This window comes from Protopterus annectens, chromosome 2.part0 (assembly GCF_019279795.1).
Source record: "Protopterus annectens isolate FY-2018-M chromosome 2.part0, PAN1.0, whole genome shotgun sequence".
Lineage (NCBI taxonomy): Eukaryota > Metazoa > Chordata > Ceratodontiformes > Protopteridae > Protopterus > Protopterus annectens.
Window position 1 is genome coordinate 1,315,995,206 of NC_056728.1, and position 12,318 is coordinate 1,316,007,523.

Genomic DNA, 12,318 nt, shown 5'->3' on the forward strand with positions numbered 1-12,318 from the left:
GTAGCACAGCGGATAGCATTACCACTTCACAGGAAGAGGTTCCCTGGTTTGATTCTTGGCTGAGGTGCCATCTGTGTGGAGTCTTCATGTCTTCTCTGTGTTCACATGGGTTTTAGTTTCCTCCTACATTCCAAACACATGCAGTAGGTACATTGGGCACTCTAAATTGGCCATATTTGTGAGTGTGCATGGGAGTGTGTGGTGTGGAAAAACCACCACAGCAGGATAACCACCCAGCAGTGTAAACCTTGGCTCTACATATTTGTCACTGTTGAAGTGACACCCCGACCTCCATGTGAAAAAATGGGAAAAAGGGGTGATGGATGGATGGATTGGCTGATGATGACATATCACAGTTCTTTTCTCCTTGTCTGGTTCTCTTTCAAGTAGTTCTTGTAAGAAGGAGCCCACTTTCATTGCTACAAAAATCATAGGTCCTGTGGGTGCTGTCGTAGTTACCTGATTACAAGAAATGTCACATGCAGTGCTTTTTTCTAATCTTTGGTGGCAGAAAACTACAGATAATCTTTCATGCTGTCAGCACTTTACTTAGTGACCAGGCAGCTGGTGGTCAAGACGTTTGAAGCCTGTCTCATTCTATGATGTTGGACAGCTATGAAGTCAACTTATTTCTAGTTTTGCCTGGAATGCCAAACAATGGACACCATGTGTGACAGACTGCCCTAAAGTAGTCATATGGAGGCCAGAAATAAGAGATTCTAAACCTCCTCTAAGCCCACTGTTCCCTGTCTTCATGTGTGAGGAATGTTAAATGAGGAGGCACCGCCCCATCACTTATGGAGTGGCATTAGGAATCTGTATTTAGCATTCCCTCTTAAAAGAAGCCTTTTTGGAGCCCTTAGTGATGAGTGGAGAGCAGATCTTTGGATCTTAAGCACTCACTACACCAGTTCTTACATAATTATTGCAGTGACATCTCCTTTTGCCTCATCTCAGTGATGGGACACTCAGAAGCATTGATTCAGAATATCACTCAGCTCCATCTATGCTTGTTTTTGGACATTCAGTGATTCCTTTGTCACCTGTGGGATATGAGAGCCCATTTGTCATGTGGTAGAAGTATCTGAGAAAGACAGCACTTTATAGTCAATAATTCTGTCCTCTGTGTCCCTGTGCAGTGGGTGGCACAACATTTGCCTTTTAGAATATAAACTGGCTGTGGCATAGATCAGTCCAAGCTTCTGATGAGTACGTGGCTGGCTTTACTTTTAGTTGTTTTGGTGAAGCACTCCTTCTGACCATTAAGCCATACTCCCAGTATGCTCATTTGGCCCATTCATTTTGTAAGGGTGAAGGCAATGGCTTCTGCCTGGATTTACTTCAGCCATCCCAGAAGGCAAGGTGCAAGCTACTAGGGTAGCACCATTATCAAGAAGTGGACCAGGAATTTTCTTTTCCCTATTGTCCCTCCCCCAGCATGTTGACACACTTACATGACAGGCTGGGATGGCTGTGAAGAGTGACTTCAAATTTGTGCTTCACCCTGGGCCTGTAGAGTTGGCAGGCCTAATCATCTGTTTCCTACCCCCAAACTCTGGCTTTCCTTCTGAGCTCCTGATTCCGCCAGACCTAAAAACAAAGGACTACCCCATGTACTTCCTCATCTCTAGGATAGGTTGACTGTTTTATTCATTTATATCTCATCTCTAGGATAGGTTGACTGTTTTATTAATGTATATCTCATCTCTAGGATAGTTTGACTGTTTTATTAATTTATATCTCATCTCTAGGATAGGTTGACTGTTTTATTAATTTATATCTCATCTATAGGATAGGCATGTCCATCCTCCTTGTTTATTCTGTCAAGCAATCAAGCCGCTAATCGAACATTTGTTGCCTGGGCCATAGTAGAGCTTCATCCCTCTACATCACTGGTGAGGCACTTGTTTAGCTTTTTTGATCCCTACTTTTATTCCCCCCTCCCCCCTTGAGGAGTGCAGTATTCCTGAAAAAACACTTAAAATGATATAGCGGTCATATTGGCTGATAGAGATTCTAAATAAATAGATGAGTAAGATAATTTGATCTTCAGCCACATTGGCTTTAAGGTCCCTTTATTTTTGTCTTCATATAACCAGTTTCAAAGTTTTTTAGTAAACCAAGCTTTAGTGAGAGCATCATCTTTAAACAAGTCCATTCGGTGGATAACAGTGGAAAAGTGAGCCCACATCTCCTTCCTTCCTTCATCTTGTTGTTATCTGCTTTATCCCTTTTAGGATCTCAGGGGAGCTAAAACCTTAATCTGGCACTCACGGGGCACAAAGCAGATAGGATGCCATTCTGTTACTGGACATACTTATGCAAGCACTCATAACATGGAAGACACACCTGCAGTAGTTAGTAGAATTACCAAGTCACATAAGGCATGTATGTGAGATGTAGAAAGAAATTATAGTCTTTTGGAAAATCCATGCAGAGCCAGAGAAGACATGCAGACTCCACACACAAGGCAATCCAGCTGAAAACTGAACTGGGGGACCTAGGGCTGTGAAGTAGTGACACAAAAACTGTATAACTTTACCCACTTACCATTATTTTTTTTTTCACATGGCACTGAAAATTTGATGCTACTTATAATGCTTTCTTCTAAAAGTTTCCATTTTTGATGATCTTACTCAATAACCGAGGGTGTGTAGAGGAGAGGAGAACTGTTACATGGTTGTTGATATTTATTCAGCCTCTTCCCATTGCTCCCAAACCTTGTCTAGAGTTTCATAAGAAAAATGTGCCTAAATACTGGCAAATGCTTGCTAAGCATTAGACTTCTCACATAACCAAATTTAAATTTCCAAGCCATGATCACTTTTGGAAGAATTTCAGAATCCATCTTTGTAGCATGGTGTTACTCCAAGCCAGGACAAACTGAAGACACTTATTTCCTCCATGGAATCTGATAAAAAAAATCTGTGGATGGTCAGCAGTGCCGATTGGCTGAGCTGCTGTTGAAGTCCTCTTAATGGATTTGATAGGTGAACCTGGGGATTGAAGAGGGCTCTTGTGCTTAGCAAGCTGAAATCACTGGGATACAGAATGGGATGATATTCACCCAGTCTCTTGATGTCATTGAAAAGGTATGAGTAGAATCCATATCCCATTTCTTCTGAGGCATTTTCAAGTTCAGGTTTGACCAAAAGGGGCCATAAATGAGCAGTCATGTCCTTCAGTCCTAAATTATCCAAAAGAAGAAGCCAAAAATCACAATGATTTCAGCTTTTACATCAGATATGTAAAGTTAGCCATTACTGCCTTTCATTCAATGATGCTTCTGTTGCCAGAGAGTTAATGGATTGTGCCAGCAGACACTTAGAATGCTTAGTCACACCGTGATATTTGGAACCCTACTGAAGTTTCCACTGTTTGGCTCTGGGTGATAAGCACTTGCAATACAAGTTGCTATTATTTAATCTTTCATGCATTCCCAGTGTTTTTACCAATTGTTTAGACATCTTGTGAAGACTGCCCAGTGCAATAATCCTCTTTCCCCTTTCTCTGTCTGCATGACTTGTTGATGGCAGTTAATCCCCAGTTGTTTTTAATTGTAAAACTTCAGTAGGTTTTGTCTTGAATCCAGGCCCTTGGAATAAAGAGGAAAAAAAAAACTTTTCAAGACTGTATCACCTCACTCATGGGGGGTTCTACATATCTTTTGTGCTGAGATATTCTTCCTGCAGATGGAGCTTAGGAACTCAAAGAAATACATTCCTGGCTGTTCATACTTTGAAGAATCTAGGTCTGATACACTGTTCATTTTCTTGCAGACTTGGACATGATCTGTTTTATGGTTTCCTTTGTATGTCACCTTGTCTGCAGCCATTGGTTACAGAATCATAACATTTTAAATGGGCTTCTGTCTTGGACCTTCTACTGTTATTCCATAGCTTGATGAGATTCAGTACCCACTTTGATACTTGGTTATCATTTTCTCCACTCACCCCATTGCAGTCTCCCATCTGTGTATTTTGGTGGAAGCTGAGAAGGTGTGTTTGTGTTCTTCCAGACTGATGACTGTTAATTGTCCATAGTTGTGTGTGATGCGTGTGTGTGTGTGTGTGTGTGTGTGTGTGTGTGTGTGTGTGTGTGTGTGTGTACGACAGAGAGAGATAGGGTAGAAAGGACTGGAAATCTAATTCTGTAACACCAACAATAGTATCTGCTGTTCATGGAATCACTATAGGAGTCAGATGTGTCTAGACAGTCTTGAATGGATGGATCAAGGACTTTCATCCTTTTGGAAAAGAACTTCCATGTCAGCTTTTTGAAGCTGGCAGGGCTATCCATGACCTTCAATGTAGTGTATAGTCTTTTAAAACTAAAACCACAAGTAATTAGATCAGATAATCTGGATGCTGTGTGATTCCTTAGACAGAAGGTGGAACCTATTCTTGCCACATCTGTCACTCCAGATTTGGGAGTGTGATGTGGCATACAGGAACTTTCTGGTAGCTGTCCACATTATGGGACAGACAAATGTCCAGTTGGACACTATTAGTGGCAACATTAGTCATTTGCTGGATTTTTGGTTTTCATCGTATGGTGCACAAAGATCTACAGTTTTGGGACAGTCTGGAACTTTATATCTTTCCAAAAACAAATTGCTGCTGTAAGAGATCTGCTTTGTCTAATTTGGCAGAAGAGAATTGACTCTGAATACATTTTCTCTGAGCTGGGTGGGCATGTTTCAGTATGCATTTCCCTTTTTTTCATCTCTTTCTTTTGATTCCTTACCTTTTTTTGAGGGGGAGGGTCTAACAGTCATTCTTATAGTCTCTTTATGGTCTCAGAGCAATTAGTATTCAGCCTGTTGTTTCATGTTGTCTCATGCTCCAAGCCCATTTGGGGACTGCATGAGTGTTTTCATTTCAGGGCCTGTTTTCTCATGGAATAGCATTTTTTCTGCGGATCTCCTGCTGATCTCCTAAGTTTTAGTGACTCTTGATGCTGCTTGAAAGACTTCCACCAGCTCTAAGTACATAGACAAATGGAAACGATTGTTCATTTGGAGGGCTACATTTTCCATCCTTCCTAATTTTTATTTTATGCAATATTTTGTCTTGTGTTTTAGCTATTGTACTTTTTTAAGATTCATGTTTTTACTCTTTAAGCTATTCATATATTAATATGTAATGGAATTTTGACTCAGTAAATCCTGGTTGCTAAGTCACTGAAGTGGTTTCTTCACCTTAAATTCCTCTCATCTTAAAGACAGCATTTTATAACTGGAATGTTATGTCATTTTCTGTTTTAATCATCTGGTTCAGCTGACTTTAAGATAAGTTCGTATCTTGAAGACATTTTCAGTGATGACCATAACTTCCTCTTGTTGCAGTTCAGATCCCTAAGTTATGGAAGATGATACAAAACTTGTTTGATCTTCTATAGGGATATACTTTCTCTCAAGATCACCCTACCTTCTCTTACTGTGGTGACCTTTAATCAGTCAGCTAACATTTTAGTCTTTTTCATGAAGCTCAGAATTGGTGAAGACTATATTTGCCACACCTTTGTGGATTTTAAGCACCTATTGGAACTGTGTCATAAAATGGTTTATTAGCTTAGGAAGACAGGTTTGTCATTTTAAGGGGCTTGCACACCGCATTACAGACACCATTAAGTTAACAGAGCATTGGTTAAGGTTGTCACTGTCATTCTACAAAAGATAAGGACGCTTATAGTAGTGTTTCAGGAATGTTTCTGCTTCAATCATTAATGCAATCATCACTGGTGCATTAGTATATACACTCATTAAGTTCTGCAGTTTCAATCTGAAATCCAGGATCACAGTGTCATTTAGGAGAGAAAAACTTTAGATAGTTTGCAATGGATGATTAAATTCGACTCGCTTGTCCTGTGTCACACTTTTTGTTGTTGATTATCTTGATCATTGTGGTGTCCATACCAAAAGACCTCACGAATGTATGGGTAAAATTTTAAAGAGCCGTGTGAGAGTGGTCAGAAATGATTTCCTTAATAAGAGTAAACTGACTACAGTCCCTTTTAAAGATCAGCTAAGGTGAACAGTCATATACCTGTAATGTTCAGGGCCTAAAAGCAATGCCGATGTTTTAGGGCCAGCTGTGTAGTTTGCTTGTGAAGATATGTTGAATGGCATTTTCCTTCATATGTAGATGAGGCTTCAGCATGTAATCACACCAAATAAAGAGAAGAAGAAAATGGGGTGGGTCAGACTTAAACACTTAAATATCTCAAGATCCAACACAGAGTGGGATATGTGAGTCTGTTTTGTCTTACTGAATACAGAGACAAAGAGATCGTCTTGCATTGTGGAAAAGAAAAAGGAAGGGAGGGAAGGATAGTTTATCAGAGCCCTTTGTAACAGGTAATGCCATGCGAAACAAGATTTCAACAGAAGCATAAAGGATCTCATAAATGGATGGAGCAGGAAATTAAGAAAGGTCAGAGTGGTTCAGAGAGGACAGGAGAGGAAAGAGTGAGGGGGAGGCATGCTGCTTTATACGCTTTACATTGGAATATAATGGTGATGAAGAGAAGAAAGAGGCACTGATATCTAAACTGGAGGCCAGACCCTATATAAGTCATCAAACATGGGTAAGACAGAGGATAATAAAGTCACAAATAGAAATAAATAGTGAGAAAAGACGGGAGCTGTAGGGATGGTGGAGTCTTAATCTTCTATCAGTAACTATGTCACAAAGGAGAGAAAGATAGAAGAGCTCTAAAGAAAAAAAAAAGAAGTGAGGGAAACTAATATCGTTGACATGGCTCTCTTTAAAGTGGAGAGAGTGTTGGAAAGACAGCTACTAACACTGACCATACTACAATGTGGCTAATGATATATGGGATAAGAATAAGAGAGAAGACTATCAGGAAACTCTAGCTGGAGGGAGCCAATAAGTCAGCCTGCTGAGTGGCTCAGTAGTGAAGGAAATAGGTATGTGGAAATGAGCCTGTTTAAAAAAAGAAGGGACTGTGATAAAGAGATAGACACAGTGTGGTTAAAAGCAAGGTAAGGAGGTGGTATCGTGGAACAAGAAACATACAAAAGGAAGAGATAAGATTAGGAAGAAGAATGTAAGATGTCATCAGAAGCAGACACATTATGTTATCTCTCAGGGAAAGACAGACCAGAACATGGACCTGACTCAGAGTAAAGAGTGGGTAAAACAAACATTCCAGTTATACGCACTGGAATGCTGGAAAAGTTAATTAATATAGAAAAGGAAAAGTTGATGAAATATGAATAGCGAGAGATTACTTATTCAGTTCAGGGCTGATAACCTGAGAGGGAAGGATGATATAGAAAAAAGACACACGTTGTCATGACTGAGGATGATAGAGAAGACCTCACCTTCAGTGAGATAAGACAGATGGGGTTTGATGGTCTACTTCCTATCCTCCTATTTTCTTAGAGAACTGACAAATGTTCTTGGTAGATTGCTAACAAAACTATCAGCTATGTTTTGAGACTTGAAAGATATCAGAGGACAGAAGGGTGGCATTTCTACTGAATTGCACAAAACATGGTCCAGGAAGGAGTAATTTAATTACAGACTAGTCATTCTTATCTCTGCTTCAGCAAAAGTTATAGAAGCAGTGGTGGAGAAGGCTGTTGGAATTACTGAAGGATAGCAGTCCACTACAAGGACAAAAACATGAAACTACAGTGCAGTATTCTTATCAACATAATATGATCCAGTTCTTCTGCTGAGTCACTGCCAAGGAGGGACAAAGGGACCTATTGAATACAGCATATATAATTTTTAGTAAGAATTATTACACCGGGCTTCAGATAAGGTTGCTGTGAAAACTAAAGGGTTGTGGGTATGACCCATACTGGTGTGGTAAAGGACCTTAACTAGCAGATAGGATGCAGAGGATAGCTGTTTGAGAGGTAAATGTGAGAAAAAACAGAGACCATTGGGATGCCACACTGTTATATGTTTACATCATACATTGTCTGTTAATTGAGGACACAAAGACTGGAGTGGTAGAGAGGTATATGTCAGCTAACTTTGTGTTACCTTCCCCTGCTAGTAGCATGACCAGCTTGCTGGCAGCCATGATTCAGTTTAATGAATTATGTGGGTCTTCTGTTTGGTAATGGAAATATTTCTTTGTAAAAGGGACAGTCTGTTAAGCAGAAACCTTGGCAGGACATGTTGTGGGCACATTCAGTGTTCATCCATGCTAGAATTGTTATATTACATGTTCTGACAAACATCATCTTGAATTCTATTTTTATTTTGTGTGTGTGTGTAAAAAATTTCTTAAGGGAATGTTTTGGGGTTTATTACAATCTGATTTCCTGAAAAGGTTAATTTAAAATTCTTGGAAGGAATTTAGTTATAGGGGGGTTTTAAAAATTGATTTTCCAAATTAGTAGGAAGTGTCTTAAAAGCAATAAAGTATTATGGGGCCAATCTATTGTTTTATTGCTTTTTGGTGGTAGAGGTGATAGTTTGGGAGAAACTGTGTAGATTAATATGAGAGGATGGGTTTTCAGCATTAATATTACTCCAATCTATGTTAAAGTCACCTAGGATTATTGTTCTTGTGGGTAGGTGGTAGAAACCCAACCAAGAAAGTCTTCTAATATTGAATATTGTTACCTGGAGGTAGATATAAGCATATGATATAAAGGGCTTTTTAGCATTTAGTTGAGTTTAGTCGTAATGGCTTCTATTTTGCTATCCTGGTTAGGACATGTTGGTAGAGTAGTAATGTTGTTGATTTTAAAGGATTGCTACTCCACCACCCTTACGTTTTGCTCGGTCTTGTCTAAGCATGTTATAGCCTTGGTATCTCAGAATCCTTGGTGCTTGATTTAAGCCAGGTTTCTGAGAGGCAAAGAATGTCGAAAGAGTGGGTTTCTAGGAGGGCATGAAGGTGGGGTATTTTATTGTTTATACTTTGAATGTTAAGGTGCCCAATGAGGAGTTGATGTTTAAGATTTGAAGAGCATATTTGAGGGGTTAGGTTGGTTGGGCCTGGGTTGGGGTGAATGTCACCATCTAGTAAGGTGGGATTACCTAGTTTGTCTATTATGTTATTGTTTGGTAAGGTTAGAAGTTTAGGTTTTTTATCTGAGGGTGGGATATATTTGAGGTGAGATAGTCTGTGAAATCTGGGAAGAAGGTAATTAGGGGTGGATTTAGTATTGGAGTATGATGTGAAGGTGTATATGGTTGAGGTCTGTTTTTGTGTGGAAGTAGGCAGGATGGCAAGGAGGTTTCAAAGAAGGTAAGATGGTAAGTGGAAAATAGGGTGGTTAGAGTAGGACTGATAGAATACAGAGTGTTGGAGAGTAGGGAGTCATTGTTTACAGAAAATAAGGACAGAAGAGAGAAAAGTTAGAAAGATAAGGGGGATTAGTTAGGTAGGGGTTCGTGAGCCTGTTAAGAAGGGTAGGGGGGAGCTGTAGTATATTAAAAAATATATCAGAGAGGGGAAGATGGTGGAGAGAGGGAAGGACTCAAGGAGAGAAATAGTATGAGAGTTTAAAGTTAAGGTAAAGGGGAAGGAAGTAGAGAGGACCAGGAGGAAGAGGTAAGTAGTAGGAGGGGTGTATAGAGGGGTGGGGTTAGACAAAGAAAGGGTAGGATAGGTCAGTAGGGTGTAGGGGGTGTGTCTGGGGAGCTATAAGACTAGGACCCCTGGGGGTGGGTGGGAATTGGGGGTAGGAGGGGAGCTGGAGTGACTCGAGGGCTTAACGGAGCGGGTAGAACCACAGAAGAAGAGATGAGGAAGGGAGACAATCAGAAATGCAGGTAATTTAGAATAGACTAGGTGAAAGTCTAGTAGGAAAGGGTAGGGATAAGACTAGAGATTACCCGAAAGTTGAACAGTGTTTTAATAATAGAGAGGTAGTGTAAGGCTTACAGCAGGAGGACAGGAGGAATTGTAGAGGTAAAAGAAGAGAGAAAGCTAGTTGCTGATAAGGATTCAAAGTAGATGAGAAGGCTGATAGATGGCAAAATAGGGTAGAGAGTACAGCTTGCTAAGAGAAAAAGGGCAGTGATAAGCTTTAAGGTCTGAAAAGGGCCAGAAGGAGCCAAGGAAGTAAGAAAGTAGTAGCTAGGAGTGGAAGGTACTATGGTAAATAGTAGTCCAGGTAGAAGGATAGCGAGTGGGGATGGAAAATACGGGATAGGATAGTGAGGGGGCAAAGTGAGAAAAAAGAAAGTAGGGTGGAGAGAGAGGCTAGGAGGAGAAGTGAGTACAAAAACAAGGGGGGAGGTCAGGTGCAAGAGGTAGCTGGCTGTAGCGGCTGAAACACTGGCAGCTTTAAGCTCTTTTAGGAGACTCAAAAGGGAGCCAAACAAATCAATAATATAGGAGCCCAAACATACTCTTTATTCCTAGAATGGACAGGGTAGGTTGATGCAGTCCGCGTTAGTTTCACTGAAAGGACGGCCAAGGTCTTCAGACTCAGGTTGGGAGTAGCTTAGGGCAGGAGTAGAGCTAGAGCCTAGAGCTTCTGGGAAAGAAGAAGGAAAAGATACAGAGAAGAAAAAACAAAATGAAAGACAGTGTTAGCAAAATAGTAAGTTAAAATAGCATGGCATTAACAAACAGGTAATGTAGTAGTATACCATCAACAAAAATTGATCAACAGTTGCATTAAAGTACATACAATATACAGTCTAATACAAAGTTCTAGTTGAGACATTAGAAGCAGGTAGCAAATCTGTCTTATTTCTTTTGTGTAAGAATCATTGTACCGTCATAAAACATATACATTCTCTTCAGGAGGACAGAACTAGAGGGCAGCCTAAGTACTATATTAATCTGGGGGGGGTAAGTACAATACATACAGCAGGTAGGGAGCAACCTTAAGGGCCCCAGACTAAAGTTAAAAGTAGGGCTGTATCCAATAACTATTGCGAGTGGACTAAATATCAGTAATAAAGAGTGAAAGAAAGGAACATACGGAAGATGTAAATATAGGTCGCTAGAGGAGGGTGAAAAGAGGGGCAGGACATCTGAAACCACTTTCGCGCTATGGCGCGAAATACAATGGACCGCGTTGAGCACTCAGAGAGGAGTTAAAATTAAGTTAGGTGGGCACTTATAGTTAGCATCAGCTAACAAGGAGAACATCTAGTGAATCAAATAGCAGCAAAATGGAGAGAAATAGAAGGGGATAATCCAGCGGTCTAATTGGAGTCGCTAGAGGAGGGAGAGAGAGGAGCAGGGCACCTGAAACCACTTTCCCGCTAAATCGCGGAAAATACAGTTGTTTGCAACTTAGTTAGGTGAAGCAGTTATCAACTGGCGTCGTCTAGAAAAAAGAGAAGAAGTTATAAACTAGCAGTATCCTCAACAGGGCTAACTGCTGTAATAAGTATAACACGTATGGGGTAGTGACCTTAAAAATACTAGCTATATACCTCCTAACTGATACCAGCTCAACACGTGGGGAAGCTTAGAAAGGGAGGCGCAGTTATAATGGCAGGGTATTACAAGAAATAGCACGCTGTCTCGAGTAGCCCAAAAGACTACATAGAGTAAGTCATAGGTCAGACAGTATGTCGCTGATTTAAAACATGCTGGGTACTGCAGGAAACAGAGCGTTAAGCCAGCTAGTACATTTAAAATAGGCTACGCTCTTCCAAACCATATGAGGAAGGAGGTAGAAACAGACAAATGTCCAGTTGGACACTATTAGTGGCAACATTAGTCATTTGCTGGATTTTTGGTTTTCATCGTATGGTGCACAAAGATCTACAGTTTTGGGACAGTCTGGAACTTTATATCTTTCCAAAAACAAATTTCTGCTGTAAGAGATCTGCTTTGTCTAATTTGGCAGAAGAGAATTGACTCTAAATACATTTTCTCTGAGCTGGGTGGGCATGTTTCAGTATGCATTTCCCCTTTTTTTCATCTCTTTCTTTTGATTCCTTACCTTTTTTGAGGGGGAGGGTCTAACAGTCATTCTTATAGTCTCTTTATGGTCTCAGAGCAATTAGTATTCAGCTCTGTTGCTCATGTTGTCTCATGCTCCAAGCCCATTTGGGGACTGCATGAGTGTTTTCATTTCAGGGCCTGTTTTCTCATGGAATAGCATTTCTTCTGCAGATCTCCTGCTGATCTCCTAAGTTTTAGTGACTCTTGATGCTGCTTGAAAGACTTCCACCAGCTCTAAGTACATAGACAAATGGAAACGATTGTTCATTTGGAGGGCTACATTTTCCATCCTTCCTAATTTTTATTTTATGCAATATTTTGTCTTGTGTTTTAGCTATTGTACTTTTTTAAGATTCATGTTTTTACTCTTTAAGCTATTCATATATTAATATGTAATGGAATTTTGACTCA

General features: G+C 40.2%; 1 protein-coding gene across 6 annotated transcripts in view; it reads left to right on the top strand.

Moving 5' to 3' along the window:
• LIMCH1 (LIM and calponin homology domains 1) overlaps positions 1-12,318 on the top strand; it is a 1,973,196-nt gene that overhangs the window by 1,676,706 nt on the left and 284,172 nt on the right. The gene's annotated exons all lie outside the window — the stretch shown is intronic.